Genomic DNA, 21920 nt, shown 5'->3' on the forward strand with positions numbered 1-21920 from the left:
AAAATAAATAAAAACAGTTGCTATGAAAATCTACTTTTCTGGAAACACAAAAAATTGATAAATCCTTGTACCTACTTCTTTTCCGTCTGTTTTCTAACAACCATTGGATGATCAGATTTCCTGGTCTAAATTCTTTAAATCTATTTTTAGGTATTCTTAGTTTTCTTTTTCCCCTGAAGTCTGTACTATCCTTTATGTAATGAAGTGGGAGAAGACAAAGGGGGATGAAAAGCCAGGGAAGTAGAGGGGTAGGTGAGGAAAGTTAGGAGGAAACTGCAGGAGAGGAAGAGGACAAAGCCACTGGTGGGGCCATTTCAGAAGCAGATGTGAGCGCTACACACACAAATGACCAACTCCTGAGCGGGCCCGTCGAGCTCAGGATTTTCACTCACCCCAGCCGAGTCCGAAGGTCCCCTCACTCCACTTCCTGCTCGCTTTTTGGACAGCAGCCATTATAACAAGCATAAGGTGACATCTCCTTGTGACATTAACTGGCATTTATTTCCCTGATGATTAGAAATGGTGAACGTTTTTTCTTAGACCCGTTCACCATTTGAATGTTTACCTTGGAGAAATGTCTGTTCAGATCTTTTGCCCATTTTTGACTTAAGATATTAGTTGTCTTTTGATGGAGTTGCTGGTCTTTCTTACCTGTCCAGGTATTAGCCCTTTATCAGATGTAACAATGTCAACCCTCCTAATCCATGACCATGAATGTCTTTGCATTTATTTAAATATTTTTACTTTTAGTGTGCAGTTCTTATACCTACTATTCTCACATATATTTTATTGATTTTTATGCTTTTGTAAATCACATATATACATATATACGTATATATATAAATATAAATGTGTGTGTATATATATGTATATACATACACATACATATATATGTTTCTATATATGTATGTGTATGAATATATATATATATATATATATATATATATATATATATTTATTTATTTATTTAGTACCACAGATTGAACCCAGAGGTCCTCAACCACTGAGCCACATCCCCAGCCCTTTTAACATATTTTATTTAGAGACAGGGTCTTGCTAAGTTGCTTAGTCCTTGCTAAGTTGCTGAGGCTGGCTTTGAACTTGCGATCCTCCTGCCTCAGCCTCCCAAGCTGCTGGGATTACAGGCATTTGTCACCACACCGGACTTAACTCATATTTTTAAATATCACTTACCAATTGCTTGTTAATAGCATCTATAAAGGCTATTGATTTTTTTATATTAGCCTTGTTGCCAATGAACTTAATGAATTCGTTTATAGAGTTTGGTAGCTTTTTTATGCACTTCTTGGAAATGCGTATGTTCTTATTCATACTGTTGACAAATACACATGGTTCAAAATGTTTCCTTTGCAGAGTGTTTGGCTTTTATCACTTTACCTTGACTCGTGCCCTGTTTAGGATCTTAGGAGATTTTGCTTTTCCTCTCTTTGCCTGATGATGTGTTTTTTTTCCCCTACTTTTATATGGTGACTTGCATTAATTAACTTTCAAATGATAAACCAAACTTTTATTCCTGGGATTAAACCCTACTTGGTCATGTAGTATTACTTTTTATTTATAATGATAGATTCCATTTGAAAATATTTTTAAGAATATTTACACTTATGTTAATGAGATGTTAATCTGTACTGGGGTCTTTTGTTTGTTATTATATTTGTACTCTCGGTATCATGGTATTGATGTCCTCAAAAATGAGTTTGCAGCAGGGCACAGTATCGTATGTCTATAATCCCAGCAACTTGGGAGGCTGAGGAAAGATGTTCACAAGTTCAAGGCCAGCCTCAACAACTTTCCAAGATCTTTAGCAACTTAGTGAGACTCTGCCTCACACACACATTAAAAAAAAAAAAAAAGAACTGGGGATGCAGTGCAGTGGTAAAGTACCCTGAGTTCAATCTATCAAAAAAGAAAAAAAGAAAAGAAATGAGTTGGCACATGTTTTCCTCCTCTATTTTCTTCATGTGTATAAGATTAGTAGGATTTGTTCCCTAAATATTTTACAGAGTGAAATCATCTCAGCCTGGAGTTTTCTTTATGAAGGTTTTTAATTACAAATTCAAGTTCCTTAATAGATTTAGGGCCACTCTGATTTTTCTATTTCTTTTCATGCCACTTTAGGTAATTTGTGTCTTTCAAGAAATTTGTCCACTTACTCCAAGTTGTCAAATTGATTGGCATAAAGTTGTTCCTAATATTCACTTATTATCCATTTATGTCTGAAGGGTCTTCAGGGATTCCCTTGTATAAAATCCTGGTGCTGGTAATTCATTTCTGCTCTTCTTGATAAATCTAGTGAGGGGTTTATTCATTTCACAGTCTTTTCAAAGAGCCGCAGCAACCCAGACGTGCCCAGCTCTGAGTTTTACTTTTCCTTTTGGCTCCCATTTTGAGGCTTTCTCAGGTGCCCACACTGAGGTCTGTTGGGCCTTTTTAACAAACAAACCGCTTCATCATTGTGAAAGGCCCTCTCCACCCTCCAAGCCTGCTGTGGGGGCATTCATTGCCCAGTTCCATTTCCTTCTTCTTTTGTGGGGTGGGTCTCTATCCACTCTTCTCCATTTGGCTTGTCCCAATCTTTACATTTTAAGGGCATTTCTTATAGACACACACAGATAGTTTCGCTATTTTTGTCTCTGACATAGCCTTGGGATCTTGAGAGCATCTATAATAATCAATGAAATTATTGATGACTGGATTCTGTCTCCTCTCTTGTTTTTTGTTTTCCTGTCCAACCATCTCCCTCTTTCAACTCTTCTTGGTTGACTTCTTCTCTGTACTTGTTTTAATATTTAGTGGCATTTCCAGGCTTATTACATATTATATTATACCTTATTAGATTATGTAGATACAATATGGACACATATATGTATTTTTGAATTTTCACAACAAACTTTCAAATAATCATATATCACTCAACACATCATAAGAGCCTTGAATCAGTGCGTATTCTGTTTCTTCCACTCTGTCCTGCTGTCGTCTTGCATTCAGCTACTAGATAATGCAAGCACTGCTGTGACTGGCTCTGTCTGGGATCAGGGTCCTCCCTCACTGGGTTTTAGACAGGGTTTGAGACAGGTGGGCTTGTTTCTTTGTCTTTCTGCAACCAGAGTGAAGCTGGCCTGGAATAACATTCTTAAAATTAATGTTCTTTTTTTTTAATCAATAAACGCTCCTAGTGTAGAATTGGCCACAGTACAGTGATAAAGACCGAAATCAGAAAAGAACTGTATTCTAGCTATAGAGAAACAATACTTTAGTCTTCTTTTTCTTAAAAGTATCTTTCTACACCTTCTCTTCTGAAGTCCCCTCTGGGGACTGGGGAGTAAATTCCCTCCTGCACATGAACAGCTAGAAGGATGAGATATTTCTGATGGTTACCCAGGGTTGGGGAGTTGGTGCTCCTGGCATCTGATGAGTAGAGACCAGGGAAGTTGGTCAACATCCTCAGATGCACAGCATAGCCTGCCCCCCTACCAATAATTTCTGGTCACAAAATGCTGATAGTGAAAAATTCTGAAGCCCTAATTTAGACCCCCTTCCTGGCCCCTCTAAGCACGTGAGTTTGCAGTTCCAGCTGCAGTCTGTTGATCTGAACCCAGCTAGGACTTGTACAAATAGTTTCCAGAAGGCTACACTCTTCGCTCCTCTCTGAGTAGTTTGGATAATAAGACTCCACAGTTCAATTGTGACACCACCAACTAGCCTGTGAACCCATGCTACATGCCATACTCCTCACTAAGCCAATCTACACACATGAACTCACTTAAGATTCTCAACAACTTTCTGAGGTAGACATTATGATCATGGAAATAAACATATATGGTTGTGGCTGATGGAAACCCTTCTCAAAACACTCTTTAAAATTCTTTTATGGGTGCAAGTTCTTAGATACTGGAGCAACAGCCTAGGTTTGAACCTTGGGCTCTGCAACTTGCTAACCCTGTGACACTGAGCAATTAATGAAATTCACTGGGTCTTGGTCTCCTCATCTGAAGATGGTGTGGCAAAGAGCACCTCCTCGTTAGATTATTATGAACACTTAAAGAGTTAATGCACGAAAAGTGCTCAAACCATACCTGGCTCATAGTAAGTGCTCAATGAACATTAGCATAACTGCTAATATTTTTGTTGTGTTTGTTGGTCTTGTTCTTGTTTAAATACTCAGGTGGTAAGTAGGGGGTGCTGGTTGCAAGTTTCTAAACTTACTCTTCTCTCTCAGTCTGTCCTTTTATCTCCTCTGTATTTTCAATCTCAGGCGGCCCTTCCCAGGTCACAATGATCAGCCACAAACACACCGTGCCCCTATCCTAGGAGTCTAGAAAAACAAAGGTCCTGAAGCATCTGGAGCTATCTCTAGGGGGCACAGCTTGCGTTGTCCTTAAACACATAACTGGGGTGGGTGAAGCGTGGTGGCCTGGCTGGAAGCCCTGAGCTAAGTCTCTCCCAGGGTCCTGGAGCCATGTCGGTCCCCCCACCTGAACACGTGCCCCAGGAGGGGGAAGATGGACTTCTCTGAAGAAAATTGGAGACATTGCTCCACCCAGAGGGAGATCCATCTGAGCAGAGGAAACTGTTCTGCAGTTATTCCCATTTTACAGAAGAAAATAGACTCAATCAATGAAATCATTTTCACAGAGAGGCAAAGCTATAAAGCATGAGAATACAGATTCACACCCCAGCCTGTCGACATCAGGAGCATCAGTGTGAGGACGCCCTGTAGCCACAGATCGAAAGGAAAGGGGCAGCGCCATCACAGAAGCTGAATGGCTTTGGCAAAAGTCACCGTCCCTTCTAGATCGACAGGCCTCGCTAGCATTGAACTTCAAAAGCAGTGGCAGTGATTTGTAAGTGATTTCTTCTTTGTAAGAAGACTGACTCTCTACCAAGGGACCTGGAAGACTTGAAAAAGGATAACGGTGACTTTAATTTTCCAAAAGTAAATCTGTATATCTAATATGATTCCAGCAGAAATGCTCTCTCCTCCCTCCCACACACACACACACACACACACACACACACTTTTTTTTTAACTGGAAGATTTAATTCTAAAGTTCAATTAAAAATATATCAATAAGAATAGTCAAGAAAATTCTGCAACATGAAATGATTAAATGATCTGAAATGACTAAAACATGGGGGTACTGGTGCAGAATAAAACAGATCAATGCAATGGAAGCAAGTCCAGAAATAGGCAGGGATAGAGATGGAAATTTATTATGTGACAGAAGTGATATTTAAGATCAGTTTGGAAATGATTCAATATGTGATATTAAGGCATCTGAATAGCTATTCGGGAAAAAAAAGAAAAGGCATCATCCCTCACACGTTAACATGGAAACGTATGCCAGATGTCCAAGCATTTAAACATAAATTATTCAAATGTACCTATTATTTACAAGAAAGTTCAAAAAAACTTTTCTCACCGTCACAGGACAAAAAAGGCTCTTCCAAAGAAATGACAAAATCCAGAAGTGTGACAAAAAAGATTAATATGATCACATAAATACTGTTGTGTTCTTCAAAAAATGTCCTTCAAAAAGATACTTGGTGCTAACTCCAGTACCCATGAATGTGGCCTTATTTGGAGAGTCTTGGCAGAGTCTTTTCGGCCATGTAACGACAAATTCACGCAGATCAGAGGACTCCTGTCCAATGACCAGTTTCCTGGTGTGAGGAGGGAATCTGGACACACCATCACTGAGGGATGAAGGCTACAACATAAGAGATCAGAGTGACTTTCCACAGGCCAGGGGACACCAAGGACTACCAGGGACCAACAGAAGCCAGAAGAGGCAAGGCAGGTTCTTCTAGAGGCTTTGCCTGGAGAACACACCTGCCAACTCCTTGGGTTTGCACATGTAGCCTCCATCACCATAAGAGAAGAGATGTCTCCTGTCCAGTCACCCCATTTGCTCATTGTTCACGTTAGCCCTAGGGAACCAATGTAAATTAAAAAAGGATTTTCACAGGGGAAAATACACAAGAAACAAAGTCAAAAATCAAATGGGGGAAAAATGGTTGCAACTCATGTAAGAAAGGAGTAGTTTCCTTAATATGTAAAGAACTTTTGTACATCAGTATTTTTTAAAAAATACCAAGGTCTTCATAGGAAATGGACATGAAGTTTTCTGGTGATGTTCTCATCGCTTCACTGAGAGAATTAAAAAATTTATATGCATAACCCAAAGGAGGTGATCGTCTAGCGGGCGACCTCTGATCTGTCTTTCTCTACTTTGAGGTGACACATGGCATTTTATCACCTTCTTCCTCCTCACTTTGGTGCCCCTGGTGGATTTTGCTAAAGATTCTGATCGAGAGGGAAGAAGGCTGCCATCACACTCTGTGCCAAAACATCATTTTAAAACTTGTCTTACAAACACCTGTCTTTTCTTTTCTCAAAGTCCCCCTCTGGGCCCTGATGTCTTCTATTCCTCTTCTTTCTTCCTCCTAAGCAACCCTGGCTCTTAAATATTTTTCTCTTTCCCCTGGCAACTTGGCTTGCACCTTGCATACTCCACCAGCCAATTAAAGGCCCGCAGGTAGCTGGTTCCATCCTTAGAAAGCAGCCCAAGGACCGAAGAGTGCTCATCCCAGGGTCTCACCAACCTGGTCCCTCTGTCTCCTTTTGGAGTGGATAACTAGAGGAGACTCTGCTACTAAGAAAACAAGATTTTCCCCAGATGGCCACACACACCTAGAGCTAGCTCAGTGGGACGGGCTTCATGGCCGTGACATCTGGGCAGTTACACAGAGGAGTGCGGGTGCCGGTTTTGGGCTCGGCTGGCTCCATCTTGAAATCCCCAGTACCTGTGGAACAAGAGGCTCCACATTTTCATTTGCACTGGGCCCCGAAAAATCTACAGTCCGCCCTGATACAGAGACAGTTCAGTAAATGATGGTGATGATCATGACTCTCAGCACAAACGCTTTTTCTTCTTTTGAGTGGTCCAAGAGGCAGAACGCCTCAAAGCTTGCTGTGCTAAAAATAAATAAATAAATAGGGAAGAGGGAAAAAATTAGCTGCATGAACTCCGAAGCCAGGAAAGCTGGCACCATCGCCTTTAGCAAGATGTTATCTGACATCTTCTGGCTGAATGTGTCCTTTCATGGGGTGATTAACGGCAAATATCTCTAAGTAGCATAATGTTTATTAGACGTTCCTCTGTTAGGGCAGCTTGTGTTTTCTCTGTATTCTGTTTCCATATTCAAGTGTGTATGATTTGTTGATTTAAATAAAATTTAAAATAAGCCATGCTGCTTGAGAAGCTGCTGACAGGGCCTTGCAGGAAACTTTGAGAGATTCTTTTTTATTAGGAAACAATTCTGTTTCTGTGTCATGTTTTCTTTCCCTCTTCGTTTCCTCCCCCAATCCCCTCCCTTTTTGTAGCACCTAAGGACAGCAGCCTGAAAACCCATATTTTTATTTACTTTCTAATATTCTTCTGGCTCTCTAAAATACTCGCAACCACGAGCAAGCATTCCTCCAGCTACTCCAACCCCAGTTAGGAGAGAAGAGGAAGGGCCTGCTGGGGACAGAGACCCCAACATTACAGGCACATCTTAAGTGTTGAACGGTCTGGAGTGCCAATCAGTGATCAGTATTTTGATTAAACAAATATAGAATTGATGGCCAAATATGGAGAAGTGAACACCCTTGTCACTGGCCAGAAGGATGATGTCTCCTTACAATAAAAATACTTCCAATCTTGACCAAGTCGTTGGCCCTTGCACTCCTGTGCTGGAGAAACCTTCACATGTGGGCCCAAGAAACTTGTGAAAGAAAAGTTCATCTCATTCTTTGGGGGAAGAAGAGCAACGACAGGAAGCCACATGTGTGTCCGCCAGCAAAGGGAGGGGTGAGCAATGTGCCAGAGTGCAATGTGATGGGCGGTCAAGGAGCCCCCCATGGAATTCTCTGGACCCACACGAACAAGTCCTCAGTGTGTATTTTTGAGGGAAAAATGCAAGCTACAGAGAGGCATCCCACACCACGTGTGGTCATTTTTAAAAATAACCCCAAAGTTCTAAAAAATACCCAATAATATTTTGTGTTTTCTAGAGATGATGCAGTTCCTGTGGAAGATGCATGAAAATCCACAGGGAATGGTTCAGCATAAAAAGCAGCCAATTGATAAAGACAGTACCACAGTCAGGGAGGGGCTGGTGGAGGGGAGCGGCCCAGAGTGACTTCAGTTGTATTTGTAATGTCATACTTTGTATGGAATTATATGTATTTACTATTGTTTTAATGACAACTTAATATTTTTAACGGCTACCCAAAATGTGCTGTAAAAATTCAAAGAGTTAATATTACTTAATGTATACATTTGGTTTTACGTTTCAAGTGTATTATTGCCTGAACAATATAGACTTTTTATATGATACAATATCCATGCACTTCTTCCTATAGAATTTATGACGATTCTTGAAAAGAACTGTAGAAAGTGATGACGCCTGAAAGAAATGTCCACAACAGGGTGAGTTCTGCAGAGAACAGCACAGTCATACCAAGCAGGTGGGGTCCTCGCCTCCAAGAGCTTCTAGTCATGTAATTTTTACAAATAGTGGTCCAAAGACTATTGCAATAGGCCCAGAGAAATGGGATTTGCAAATATAGGGAATAATAATTGCAATTTTTAAAAGTTTTCCATAAAACTGCTATGCACAGCAAGTGCTCAAACCTTCCCAAACAGGAAAAATTCTCAGCTTTAAATGCCATTTCTAAGAGAATGCCCCTCTCCCTAACAGATTACCCTGTGTTGTTTCTAACGGTGTGGTTATTGTCTTACTAATTTGTTTACTTATTTATCTGTCTGCCCCAGTGGACTCTCCATGTCCTCAAGGTCCAGGTCTTGGTTTGACATAGTCCCAGGATGCAGCCTGGTACATTTATGTCCATAAATTTCCAAATTTTCAGTTGGTATCCAGTATCACATGCATGCATTGACGAATGAAAGTTGAATAGACACATTCCCATCTTCCCTTTGCAGTAGAGGCCCTTGTATTGATATTTCATGACCTCTTTCTTTTTTTTGTAAAGAGAGAGAGAGAAAGAGAGAGAGAGAGAGAGAGAGAGAGAGAGAGAGAGAGAGAGAATTTTTAATATTTATTTTTCACTTTTCGGCCGACACATCTTTGTTTGTATGTGGTGCTGAGGATTGAATCCGGGCCGCATGCATGCCAGGCAAGCACGCTACTGCTTGAGCCACATCCCCAGCCCAAACCTCTTTCTTATATTTGGAATCTAGTTCCAATAGCATAATGCAAATTGCTGCTTATTAAGGTCTTACTTTGGGCCCACCAGCTTTAAAGAAGTTTGCTTTCCTATCATTCTTCTCTCATTAACATCACTACACATAAAAATCACCCCCAAACTCAGTGACATAAAGCAATAATTTTTGTATGCTCTCATATTATATGGTGATCAAATTGGATGACTGGTCTGTGTTTCACAATGTCTAGTTTCCCCTTGGAAGAGTGGAGGGCTGGGGGCGACTTGATCTTCTTGGCTGGGAGCTGAACTTGCAGTGTCTTCCCTCTGAAGAATGGCTGATTATTCATGCAGGCTGGTGGCAGGGACCTCAGCTGTCTGTTGGTGGTAACACCCACTCGTGGCTTTCCCACAGGCTACTTGGGCTTCCCCTCAGCATGGCAGCCTCAGGGTATCTGGTCTTCTTACACAGTGTCTCTGACTCCAAGTGTGAACGTCTCATTGAACAAGGCAAAAAGCTCTACTGTCTTTCATGTTCTAGACTCAAAAGGAATCCAGAATCACCACCTCTTCTTCTGTTAGTTACAAGAGAGTCCCAGGCCTGCCCACATCCTAGGGGAGGGACATTAGATTCCATTCTTTGAGAAAGGCAGTAAATATGTTCTAGAAAATCATAGAGCAGGAAATATTTTTATTTATTTTTTTTATTGGTTGTTCAAAACATTACAAAGCTCTTGACATATCATATTTCATACATTAGATTCAAGTGGGTTATGAACTCCCATTTTTACCCCAAATACAGATTGCAGAATCACATCGGTTACACATCCACATTTTTACATAATGCCATATTAGTGACTGTTGTATTCTGCTACCTTTCCTATCCTCAACTATCCCCCTCCCCTCTCCTCCCATCTTCTCTCTCTACCCCATCTACTGTAATTCATTTCTCTCCTTGTTTTTTTTTCCCATTCCCCTCACAACCTCTTATATGTAATTTTGTATAACAATGAGGGTCTGCTTCCATTTCCATGCAATTTCTCTTTTCTCTCCCTTTCCCTCCCACCTCATGTCTCTGTTTAATGTTAATCTTTTCCATAGAGCAGGAAATATTTTAACTGCTGCCTCTGGAAAACAATCTGGCACGCCTTCACAAAAATCCTGCCAATAAGAGTGAAGCACCCATTTCACAGGTGAGGAAGCAGGTGCAGAGAAGACCTAGTTTGCCCAGAGTCCAGCAGCCGGATAGCAAGGGCTGAGGAAGGATGCCCATTCAGGGCCATGTGTTCCCAGGGCTTCCTTGCCCCACACCTGCCCTTTCTTCCTGTGTTTCATCAGCCCTCACTGTTTATCAGGGGGATGGATCCAGACCCTAAGCATTGCCTGCCATGGTGCTTGTGTGTTCTTGCAATTTACAGCCTGCAGGACGGTGCAATACCCTGGCCTTCGGTAGTTAATAGGCAGCATTGAAATGAGTCTCTTCTGAAGGTCCAGAGAAATGGCCACTAAGAGACCAGAGTTTGAGCAGAGTTTGCAACTTTGGGATGACAGCCGATCCACAGCAATCGTTGACTCCTGTGAAAAATGATTCTCCATCTATGTGACACAATTATTTGGGTATTTACCACAAAGGCCCTTAAATGGTCCCTTTTCAATCAGAAAATAAGAAATAAGCTGAGGGGGGAAAATAGCTAAATTTAAATGTAACTGCTCACACTGTTTTGCCCTTAGATGGATGGTAGGTCCTTCTCATTATTCACCAAGCACAGACATGCTACCAAGAGTGATTTGGCAACTCCTGAAGATAAATCACAACCCGGATGGCTGCTGTCACTGTCACGCTGAGAACGTGACTCAGGGGGCCGAGAGAGTGTGGGAGCAAGTGCATGCCTGGACCCTGCTGGGACCAAGTTAGGTGGAAGGAGGAGGACCCCGAGAAAGGAAAACAGGAGAGGAGCAATAAAAATTCCACGTCTCTCCGATGCTGTTCCCAAGTGCCATGCTTTAGAGAAATGGAGTATTTTTGTGAGTCCCCAAAGGTCAGAAGGAAGACAGATGGCAGGTTGCCGAAGCAAGAAGGGAGGAGGTTATGACCTCAACCACAGAAGAAGAGAAAACACAGACTGATTGTGCAGCTCAGGAGAAGATGGAGGCAAGCCTCCCGCCACTCAAAGAATCTAGAGAGTGGTATTTTCCAGGTAACATCAGATGAAATCATTTACACGTGACACAAAGCTGAGATCCTCCCAAATTATCTTTGCTTATTCTATTTTTATAACCATTATTTTTGTGCTAATAAAAGCAACACCTTCTACTAGTGTACATTTTAGGAAATAGAATCAAACATATAGAAACCCGTAATTATTCCACCCAGGAGTGACCAATGTAAATATTTTTTTTACATAGCCTTCTAGTTTTCCCTTGGGGACAAACACATACTGCAAAACAGGCTCAGAAGAAAAAAAACTTATATTTTGTGACCTACAATTTTTCTTTTCATGTCAGGAACTTCTTTCTGTGTCAATAAGTAAACATTGGCATAATCATGTTAACAGATGCGTAGTTTTGTATTGTGATATTATTGATCACATGGATGTTTATTGTAAATAACATTACATGACCATCCTTGCACATACACCTTTGCAAACTTGCTGGCTTTGGAAACACTTCTCAAGGTATCATTTTAGTAAAGGGAGGTGTATTATTAAAGAGTTTTCCACATACTATCAAATCATTATCTTGTTAAGTTGGACCAAGAATTAAATAAAGTTAAAAGTCCACGTAACTTGCATGTTGACGTCTTTCTCTTCTTCCTCTCTCTTCCTCTGTTCCCTTTGCCCAGCTTCCTTCTCTGCAGGAGTTAATGGGTGGCTGCTACTGAGGAAGCATCCATGACACTCAGGAAACTTGCAGGCTACTGTAGGGATTGGAAAACCACGGCCCATGGGTAATCCAGTCCACCATCTGATTTTGTTTGACCCATGAGCTAAGAATAACATTTGTATTTTAAAATGGTTAAAAAAAAATCAAAAGTAAAATAAGCCAGGCATGGTGGTGCACACCTGTCATCCCAGCAACTGGGTTGACTGACCAGGTGGACCACAAGTTCAAGGCCAGCCTCAGCAACTTAGTGAGGCTCTAAGCAACTTAAGCAAGACCCTGTGCCAGAATAAAAAATAAGGAGGGCTGGGGATGGAGTTCAGTAGTTAAGCATCCGTGGGTTCAATCCCTGGTTCCAAAAAAAATAAAAATAAAATAAGGCAGGAAAGAAAAATGATGTATTGTTATATACAAAACCATAATATAGCATTTATAAATTTAAATTCCAGCATTTATAAATGAAGTTTTACTCCTATTGCATCCACATTGTCCCTGGTTTCTTTCTCCTACACAGCTCATTTGAGAAGCTGAGACAGAGAGCACACAAAGCAGAAAATGATTAATTTCTGTTCATCTCACAGGAAGAGTGTGTGGACCCCTGGACTAGGGGAAATGGTGCTTCTAACCCTCAGTGGAAGCCGGGGATTTCTCTAGGAGAGCCTCCTAGCAACAGTTAGCAGGCATCCCAGGGTTAAGTTCCAGCTCGGTGGCGCCCCCCTCATCTGTGGGTCTCAGGCCTGTTGTTAGAAGTCTCTGTTCTAAAGCATCCTCATCTGAGGAGCAGGAAGAACGGCACCTACTGCTGATGACGGGGTGGTCGTGAGGGTGAAACCAGGTGTGCAGTGTGTTGGGCAGAAGGTCCTGGTATGTAGCACGAATCACTGCTGTTGCTATTATTGGCTCTTCACTTTGGGAAATTTCAGCTACAATTTGTTCCAATGTCTTCGATCTAGTGTTTTGATTTCTTCTGTTATTCTTTCTTATCTCTGAGTGATTTCTTTATTACAGATACAAGTGGTGCTGATATCACCCACAAGAACTTGGTAGTTTGAAAGGCTCCCTCATCATATTCCTTTATTATTTTTCTTTTGTGATTCAAGTGCCTCTTCACTTGCTGACACATATGTAAGGCATGTTGGAAAACCTTACTTTTGGGTCTCGAGAGAGTGAAGAGGCCACTGGTAGGTCCACAGTGGGAGGTAGTTGGCCTCGCTGACAGGTGCATGATGGGAGGTGGCTGGCCTCACTGACAGGTGCATGATGGGAGGTGGCTGGCCTTGCCAAAGGCCATTGACCCTTCTCAAGACTTGGGGTCAAAAGACCTTCGAGTCTAGAAGGCATATGACCCACTCCTAGTCCAAAGCCAAGGAGTCAGTTCACAGTGCTGCTCCGAACCTCACAGCTCTTCATTTACGATGCGGTTCCTCATTTATCATTCTGCATGTAACCCCAGATGGGCAGTTTGCCGACCTGGAGGAACCAGAAGAGGTGGTCTCTCCAGGAATGTACACAAATCTCCTTAAAATATCTTTCACAAACTTAAGACAGATCTTGCTTGTGTCTAATGCAGGTCTCTGAGCGTAACTTCAACTCATTCCTGGGGCTGGAATCCCTGCAGGCATGGTGGGGGGAGGGGATAGAGACGGACATGAGCTCTGGGGGAGCACTGAGCCCCTTGTCCTCGCCTCCTGTCTGTCCCAGCTTAGACATCACGCCCATGAGATGCTTACTCAACAATCTATCCGAAGTAACCCTGCCACTGTTTTCTAAAGCAGCCCTGGGTATTTCCTTCACAGCCACACACACACACACATACACAAAGAACTATCCCCTTATTTATCTGTTCATTTGCCAATTGTTTGGACCCCCTATTAAAATTTAAGCTCCACAAAGGAAAGGATTTGTCTTCTTCATTTATCAAGGTACTCTACCCTTGGACAGCATCAGTGCGAGTAAACGTTCGTCCTGACCTTCCAAACACCCACAATTTTGTCCTTCATGAAGACCAACCCCTGCTCCTTCTCCATTTTTCTGTCTTTGTCCATCATTTCAGTTCTCCCTTTCTTCATATGCAGACATTTTATTTTCTTCTCTCCTTCACACAAGGTATCTCTTGGTGTGAAATGTCCCTCACTCTCCCCACGCCCACTCCACTTCTGGCCCCTCTGCTTCCTACCTGTCCTTCACATCAGCTTGTAAACTCCGTCCTCTGGATGTTCCCATGATAGTAGTTAGAGAGGTGGTTCTCCTCTCCAAAGCCCCCTGGCTGCACATTTCCCATCATCCCCCTGGTCCCAAGCAGTGACTCTGCCTAACTCCCCCAGTAAAGCTGGCAGAACAGCCCAGCCCAGCGGGTGACCCAGAGGAGGTGCTGAGACGATGGTCTTAAATAAATCAATGAAGACATATGGAATATGCATGTTTATTATATTACCCAACTGCCATAAAAAATAACCCACATGTTTTAATTCTGACAAAAAAAGTGTGTTACTCACGACACAAACTGAGAACTGATTTTTCTGATAGAACTTTCATTAGAAAAGACAAAGAGAAAAAGAGACACAATGCTGAGACAATTGACAAAAGAATAAATATGTTTTATAACTCAATAGAATATGAGAAACTTAATACCTGACTCAAGAGAAAGGCACATGGAAATTCTCCTGGGACACCATTTTTCCCACTTCCAATTTGCCCAAATCCATTCTCATTCTGAGAATGAGCCTGGGAAACAGGCGTCCCAGCCCACGAGTGAGGGCAATGTGAAGTCCTAGACCTCCACACAGGTGCATTCGGGGTCAGCCCTGGCTAGTCCACTTCTGGGCATTGATTGTGTAGAGCCCCTCCCACGTGGCAGGTGTGATCACAGGGTTGATGATAAGAACAAATTTTTGGAAATTTTATAAATACCTTCAGGTTCAGGTCACTAAATGAATGATTTATGCTATAACTATCTATTGAGTGCATTGCATTTCTTTTAAAAAAAAGACAAAACTCTTTATTAACTAATATAGAATGATCTCCAAGATAAAGGACTTTTGGGTTAAAAAAAAAACTAAGTAAGGTGATGAATGATGGGTATAGTATATTATCATTTGTATTAAAAAGCAAAAGTGTGCATGCTCTGTGTGTGTGTGTGTGTATGTGTGTTCATGCTTGAATGTTTGCACACTTATTTATATGGGCATAAATTGATCAATAAGAAATTTGAGGGGAGGGATGCAGGACTGGCAACAGGCACCGTGGGAGAAGGCTTCATATCTGAATAACTTTGAATGATGTTGAATTTAGAATGGAGTGACTATTAGAAATCCAAACATTGGGTGTGGGGGTGGGGTACTGGAGAGAAATAAAGGCAGGGAGGAAAGGAGAGGGAGAGAGAATGAGCACAAAGGGTCTGTCCTGCGCTCAGCTGCTCCTGGTAAACACCTTCCACTCCAAGTGCCTTTTCTTCCCCAGTGGTTATAACAAAGTAAGAAAATAAGGAGAGGTGAATAAAGCAAGCCCCAGCCTCTCTGCTCCTCCAAGAATCTCTCTGATGATTCTGTGATAATTATTGAGAACTGGGTTCAGGCTTCTAAGCGTCTGTCAGTGGGGACCCAAGAGACAGATCCCACCACAGCCCTAGCCATTCAGAAAGAAACCCACCAGCTCTCCTTGCTAGTCTGTCTTTAGATGCAGCCCCTGTTCCTGGGGAGGGCTCTGTGATGTTGATTGCTGTAGCAGTGACTGTCATAGCTCACTTCAGCAGAAAGGATTAGACTGTCCTGAATATGTCAATCAGATATCAAAGATAAATGAAGTTTGAAAAAATAAAATGTACAATTTATTTTTAAAAAATAGTCTTTGGGAGACACCCAGAATGCACTTTGAAAAATCTAAGGGAAATATGTCAGGAAAACAAATCCGCACTCTGCTGTCCAACTTTAATTTTTCACTGATAACACTGCAGCCCAGCCAATAAATAAAGATTCTCCATCCTTAATGGTCTCCAATTTCCATTTGCTGTGATGGAGGCCCCTCCCGAGGACACACTTGCCCCTGCACTCCGGCTCTGTCTGCCTCCTTGCAGGTCCCCTGGGTGTTAATGAGTTGGCATGGTCCTCAGGACGTTACCCCAAGGACATCCTCTCCCTGCCTGCCAAGGCTCCAGGAGCCGCATCCGCCAAGGAGTCCGCCTAGCTGCCTTGGCGTTGCTGGCTGGTTGGGCTTGGTGATGTTTGGGGTTTTAATTCACTTTACTAAAATTGCCTTTCATTCACTTGGTGACAGGTAGTTATTTGTTTTCAGGGTTCCATTTGACATTTATTGTTAGCGCAAAACACTAATAATAATAATTAGCGCCTTTTTAGAGTTGTCTGGGGTTTTCGTGCTGTTGCATTGTTACTATAAAACATCCCAATGCTTTGCTGTATATAAGATAGTATGATGGTATTTAAATGTAACAAAGGGGTTTATTAGACTCAGGCCAGATTGCAGTATCTCTGAGCCCCCCTCCCCATGAGCAAGCCAAGACTTAATATCCTCTAAACTTGTCTGCAATGCTAATACCTATCTATTTAAAAGAAAAATTAGAGGAAAACCTCAGCCAGCCATGCATGCTTTGGCTTTGGCTTAGAAACAAGCAAGCAAACCTAGGATTTAGGTTCTAGAACTATCCATCCCACAGGGTGGCTGCTAACCACCGGTGACTTCTAAATTTAACATAATTGAAATTAAATAAACTAAATATCCCAGCCTTTATTGCACTAGACTGTCTCCGAGTGCTCAATGTCCACATATGGCTTGGGGCCACCACAGTGGATGGTGTTGCTGCAGGACATGTCCAGTGTTGCAGAAAGTCCCTTTGGACAGCCCTGTTGTAGAATCCTGACACTCAAAATGTCATTCAAGGACGGGCAGCACTGGTATGAGATGTGATTTTGCTTAGAAATACAGTTTCCTGATCCCCACCCCCAGACCTAGTGACAAGATCCCCAGGGAACACATTTACATATTAATATTTGAAACACACTGAGAATCTAGAACAGGAGTCAGAAAACCTTTTGCAAATGCCCAGGACTATTTTGAGCTTTGTGGACCATATAGTCTCTATTGCAGCTACTCAACTGACAAAACAGTCATAGGTAATAAGTGAATGACTAGACAGGGACCTGTTTCAATAAAGCTTTATTTTAAAAACAGGTAGCAGGCTCTATTTGACCCATGGTGCATCATTTCATGGACTCTGCCCTAGAATATGGGATACATTCATTAACACTGTTGGCATCATTTAATCCCACTATTGGGTCTCAAAGACTAAGCATCCCAGATCAAATATCTTGGTCTATGATCTCTGGAAATGTACTTTCTGGAAACATTTCTGTTGACTCTGTCTCTGTCTCTTGGTTCTGATGAAAACTGACCCACTTGGGATGTTAATGATAAAAAGAAATGAATCTGCTCCACAAAATGACCCACTTAATTAAAAACTAGAGGGGGCTAGGGCTGTTTTCTCTGCACCAAATATGCCCCAGGCAAATAACATGTAAAAAGAACCAGGGCTCAATTGTAAGAACGTTAGGGTCAATTCCAAGTTCTGACTTGCATTTGCTATTCTAAACAAAAGCCCAAAAGCTCACAGAAGAGACTAGCAGGGCTAAAGATCTCCCCATGTTGTCTTCCACCGGGAACTGGGTCCATGCAAAAGAGAACATGCCCTGTAAGGTTCAGGGTGGCCTGCACAGAAGGGGTGTGGCCTGGGCATGCTAGGGCTTTGCCAATTATGTCAACCAGATGGCTCCCGTCATATGCAGTGCAGAATGGAGGAAAAAACAAAAGTTCTCTTCTCAGCTTTTCTGAAAGACCTAAATTTCCTTTTTCTCTGAGTTGAAGTGGGAAGGCTGGAGAAGAGGAGACTTCTCTAATTTACTGACCAGTGGATTATCTCAAAGCTCCCAGGAGATTCAGAACCTCCGTCCTGGGTAGATGATAAACTCTACTGATTATTTTAACTTTGATTCTGTGGGAAAGGATAAGTGGGAAGTAGATAGTGAAATTTTAAAAAGTGATAATCAAGTTTGCCCTCTTTTGGTCTCTACCAGGTTTTGGATGAAAGCACATCTCCACTTCATTCCTTAAGAGTCTAATTCAGGTTAAAATGGAGATCCATCTGCAGTCAGACTTCCTGCCTGCAAATTCTAGGTTTCTCACTTGTTAGCTCTGTGATTTTCACCAAATCACAAAAATGTATCACGCCTTATTCTCCTTATCTAAACAATGAAACAAAAATATTCCCCACTCCGGTGTCATTGTGAAGACTGAATGAGATCTTGGATATCAAGCAAGTGGTACACAATGTGCCACATGGTAAATGCTAAGTTAAGAACTGCTTCCACTATGAAGTTACAACCCTGAAATATCCTGAGGAGGCAGGAGTTAAATCCATACCTATCAACCATGACACTGAGGCTCAGAGTAGCGACATGACCCAGATGAGAGCATGGACGTGAAGCAACAGGGCCTGGGTCGGACTGTAGGTATTTTTCCAGGCTTCCATTTTTTTTTTCTCTCTACCTCTGCCATTTATTCTATTGAACCATTTACAGGGGAATTTTTTGAGTATTTTTGTATTCTATTTTTCCAAAAGCATCCTAATAGCCCATTGATCTGATGCTGAGTCTGGACAAGCCATGCCACTTCAAAGACCACTGTGCAGGATGCTTGCTAGGAGTAGCAACATGGTGGCCAAGGTGACCACATATCAGCAGGCAGCCGAATTCTTGGCCTCCTAAGAAATAAAATCCTCCAAGCCAAAAATTTTCTCCTCTTCAAAATTACTGTTCCCTTTCCTTTACACACTGTCTATATGTTCATCATTTTATCCAAGAAAAACCATTGCTTAAAAGAATAGACAAACTCAAATTTTACGGAAAATGAACATATATGCCAAATTCGAAAGGTGAAGAATTCTTTGAGGGCTGGGGATGTGGCTCAAGCGGTAGCGCGCTCGCCTGGGATGCGTGCGGCCCGGGTTCGATCCTCAGCACCACATACCAACAAAGATGTTGTGTCTGCCAAGAACTAAAAAATAAATATTAAAAATTCTCTCTCACTCTCTCTCTCTCACTCTCCTCTCTTGCTCTCTCTTTAAAAAAAAAAGAATTCTCTGATACAACAATTCAACTCCTAGAAACAATCAGACAAATTATATGGTCAAGAATGTTTATTTTGTCTATGCCATACCACCCTGAATGTACCAGATCTCATCTGATCTCAGAGAATGTTAATTTCCTTGTTTTAAAATCAACAATAATCTAAGCTTTTATCATTTGGGAATTAGAAAAAAAAAATCAAGATGGTGGTTCATAGAATACCAACAGGGCATGAAGAAGGATGGGGAGATTCCTACTGATGGCTTGGCCAAGAGAGCTTCACACTCGTGTGTTTACGTGAGCCCCCATATCTGAAGCATCCTGAGATCCCAGCAGCTATCTCTTCACTGTCATCCTCCAAGGGACCACTCCTCATGATGGCCATTGCTCCCACCCAGGGCCAAGACATATTCCCATCTCACACAGGAACCCCAGACATTCCCAGACTCACCCTCCTGTTTCTTTAATTGATCCTCCAGAGTTAATTCTTAGCAACCAAACTGAGCTTATAAAAACACAAGTCAATTGGAATAAGATGCAAACCACTTCTTATGGCCTGAAAAGGACTGACTAAACCGGATTCTAGCTGTCATTTACCTTCACAGGTCCTACTCTCCACCACCCACACTGTTCTGTGAACCACCAGCATCATGTCCTTCCCTCTCTCTGCCTTTGGGTTGATTGTTCCCCCTGCCAGGGGGACTCACTTCCCAGCTCTGGACATAGTCTGAGTTTCATCTGCTTGAATTGCTCTTCAAGTGTCACTTCAGTGAGTCCTTGAGTCATCGCACTTGTGCTCCTGGGCTCAGGCACATCATTCTCCATTGCAGGAACCAATTTTCATGGCACTTACAGCTCACCATCCCCAATATTTATTTATTTTACATATTAATATATTACTTGTTGATGCTTTGTCGCGCCAGCAGAACACAAGCTCCAGGAAGGCTGCCTACTTCTCTGTTCCCAGTCCTACAAAACTACCTGCCACAGAAACTCAGTAAACATTTTGTTAAACAAACAAAGACAAATACATAGGGTCACATAGGCTTCGTTAACAGAGGTTAGACAGGGGCAGGCAGAAATGTGCACGCTTCCCCTTCTTTTCCATTGTCTTTGTTTTCTGATCTAAAAGTGTAAAAGTTACTCTTATAATAATGAAAAGCGATCATAGGTTAAGGAGCTTGTGTCTTTTTTTGAATAAATAATGTCAAATTAAGGAACCAAAACAAGATATCATCCTAAAAGAGCCCGTATGAACCTCCATGGCAAACTTCCTGTGAGATCTCAATTGATAATGGTCTTTCTTTTCCCCTTCAATCAATTCTAAACTCCTCTTCTAAAGCCATTACGACTCAAAATCCAGAAGAAGACAATAAAGTTAAGTTTACAAACATGAGATACGTAATTTCTGAAGCTGAAGTTCACCTCAAGGACTTAGAAGGTAAATTCATTCTCTTTGCCTTACCAGTGTGGGCATGTATTACTTTATTTTTTAACTGAAAAGTTTTGATAGTAAATAAATACCTTACAGTATAGATGTCTTCTCTTACTGGCTATCATTGTGACTTCATTGTTGAAATTTAAATCCTTATTTGCCTCTAAAATAATATTGGCTGTAAGACAAAGGATGATTTTGGCACTTGCAAATATTTCTGAGTATGGAAATCCTAGCAGGAAGGAACTGTCTGATAAATAGTCATTTGTGCTTAGCTGGACCAGAAGGAGCTTCTCAGAATTCCAAAGCCCAAGGGGGGAGAATGACAATGACTTCATCCTGGCAGCAAAGCTGAGGAGCAGCCTTTAATCTGAAAACTGACCCAAGTACAGCCATTCCACGTAAGGCTACAGCACGTCCCAGGTGAACCTATAAAGCTAAGTCACAACTTGTGGCAGCAAAGAGAAGTCCTCATTTTACCCACATGACCATATTTTTTTTTCAAAAGCATTGAAACTTGTAAGTATTAGGGGCAAATATCACATCTGCTTATTTTCAGAACAAGACGTCAATTTAAGGAGATGTTTTAAACTGGATCTGGTGAGCATCACATTTGAAAGAGCATGATTCCATGGAACCCTTTCATGTGGAAAATGGCCAGTTTTGTGTGGGTCCTGAAATCATCTTCTACATCGTTTTGAGGATTTTTCCAATAGAAAATATGTGTAATATTCTAATTGACATGTCGGTGGAAACATTGTAGACTTTGTGGGTAACTTGAAAAAAAATATTTTTTTAATGTATCTCAGAAACCTTTGCAGCACTCAAGTTAAGGAATGAATTCAAATGCTCCAGAAATATTCATTTGCTTTTTTCTCAAGTGTCCTGAAAAAGAACACTCTGATGAAATATTTGATGATGAAAACCCATTTATATTGGTAGCATTTCCACCATTAACCTTAGATCATCTCCTAAAGACAGCCACGGAAAGAAACAAATAAACACAGCTCATTCATCACAAAGCATGATAACAGGACATTTTATAAACAGAGTGTTTTCCGCCCAGAAAGAAACCATGTAATTTTAAGAGGGCACACAGTGGGTATTATGCAGGCAAACACAAAGTATTTGCCTCAAAATGTGTGCTGATGTGTATACTATGATTATCAAAAAAGAAAAGAGAAGTCCGATACCCTCAGGGTTTTTGAACAAGATCAGGGATATGTTTGCCTGACCTTTA

This window comes from Spermophilus citellus, assembly GCF_964194105.1.
Source record: "Spermophilus citellus genome assembly, chromosome: 4".
NCBI lineage: Eukaryota > Metazoa > Chordata > Mammalia > Rodentia > Sciuridae > Spermophilus > Spermophilus citellus.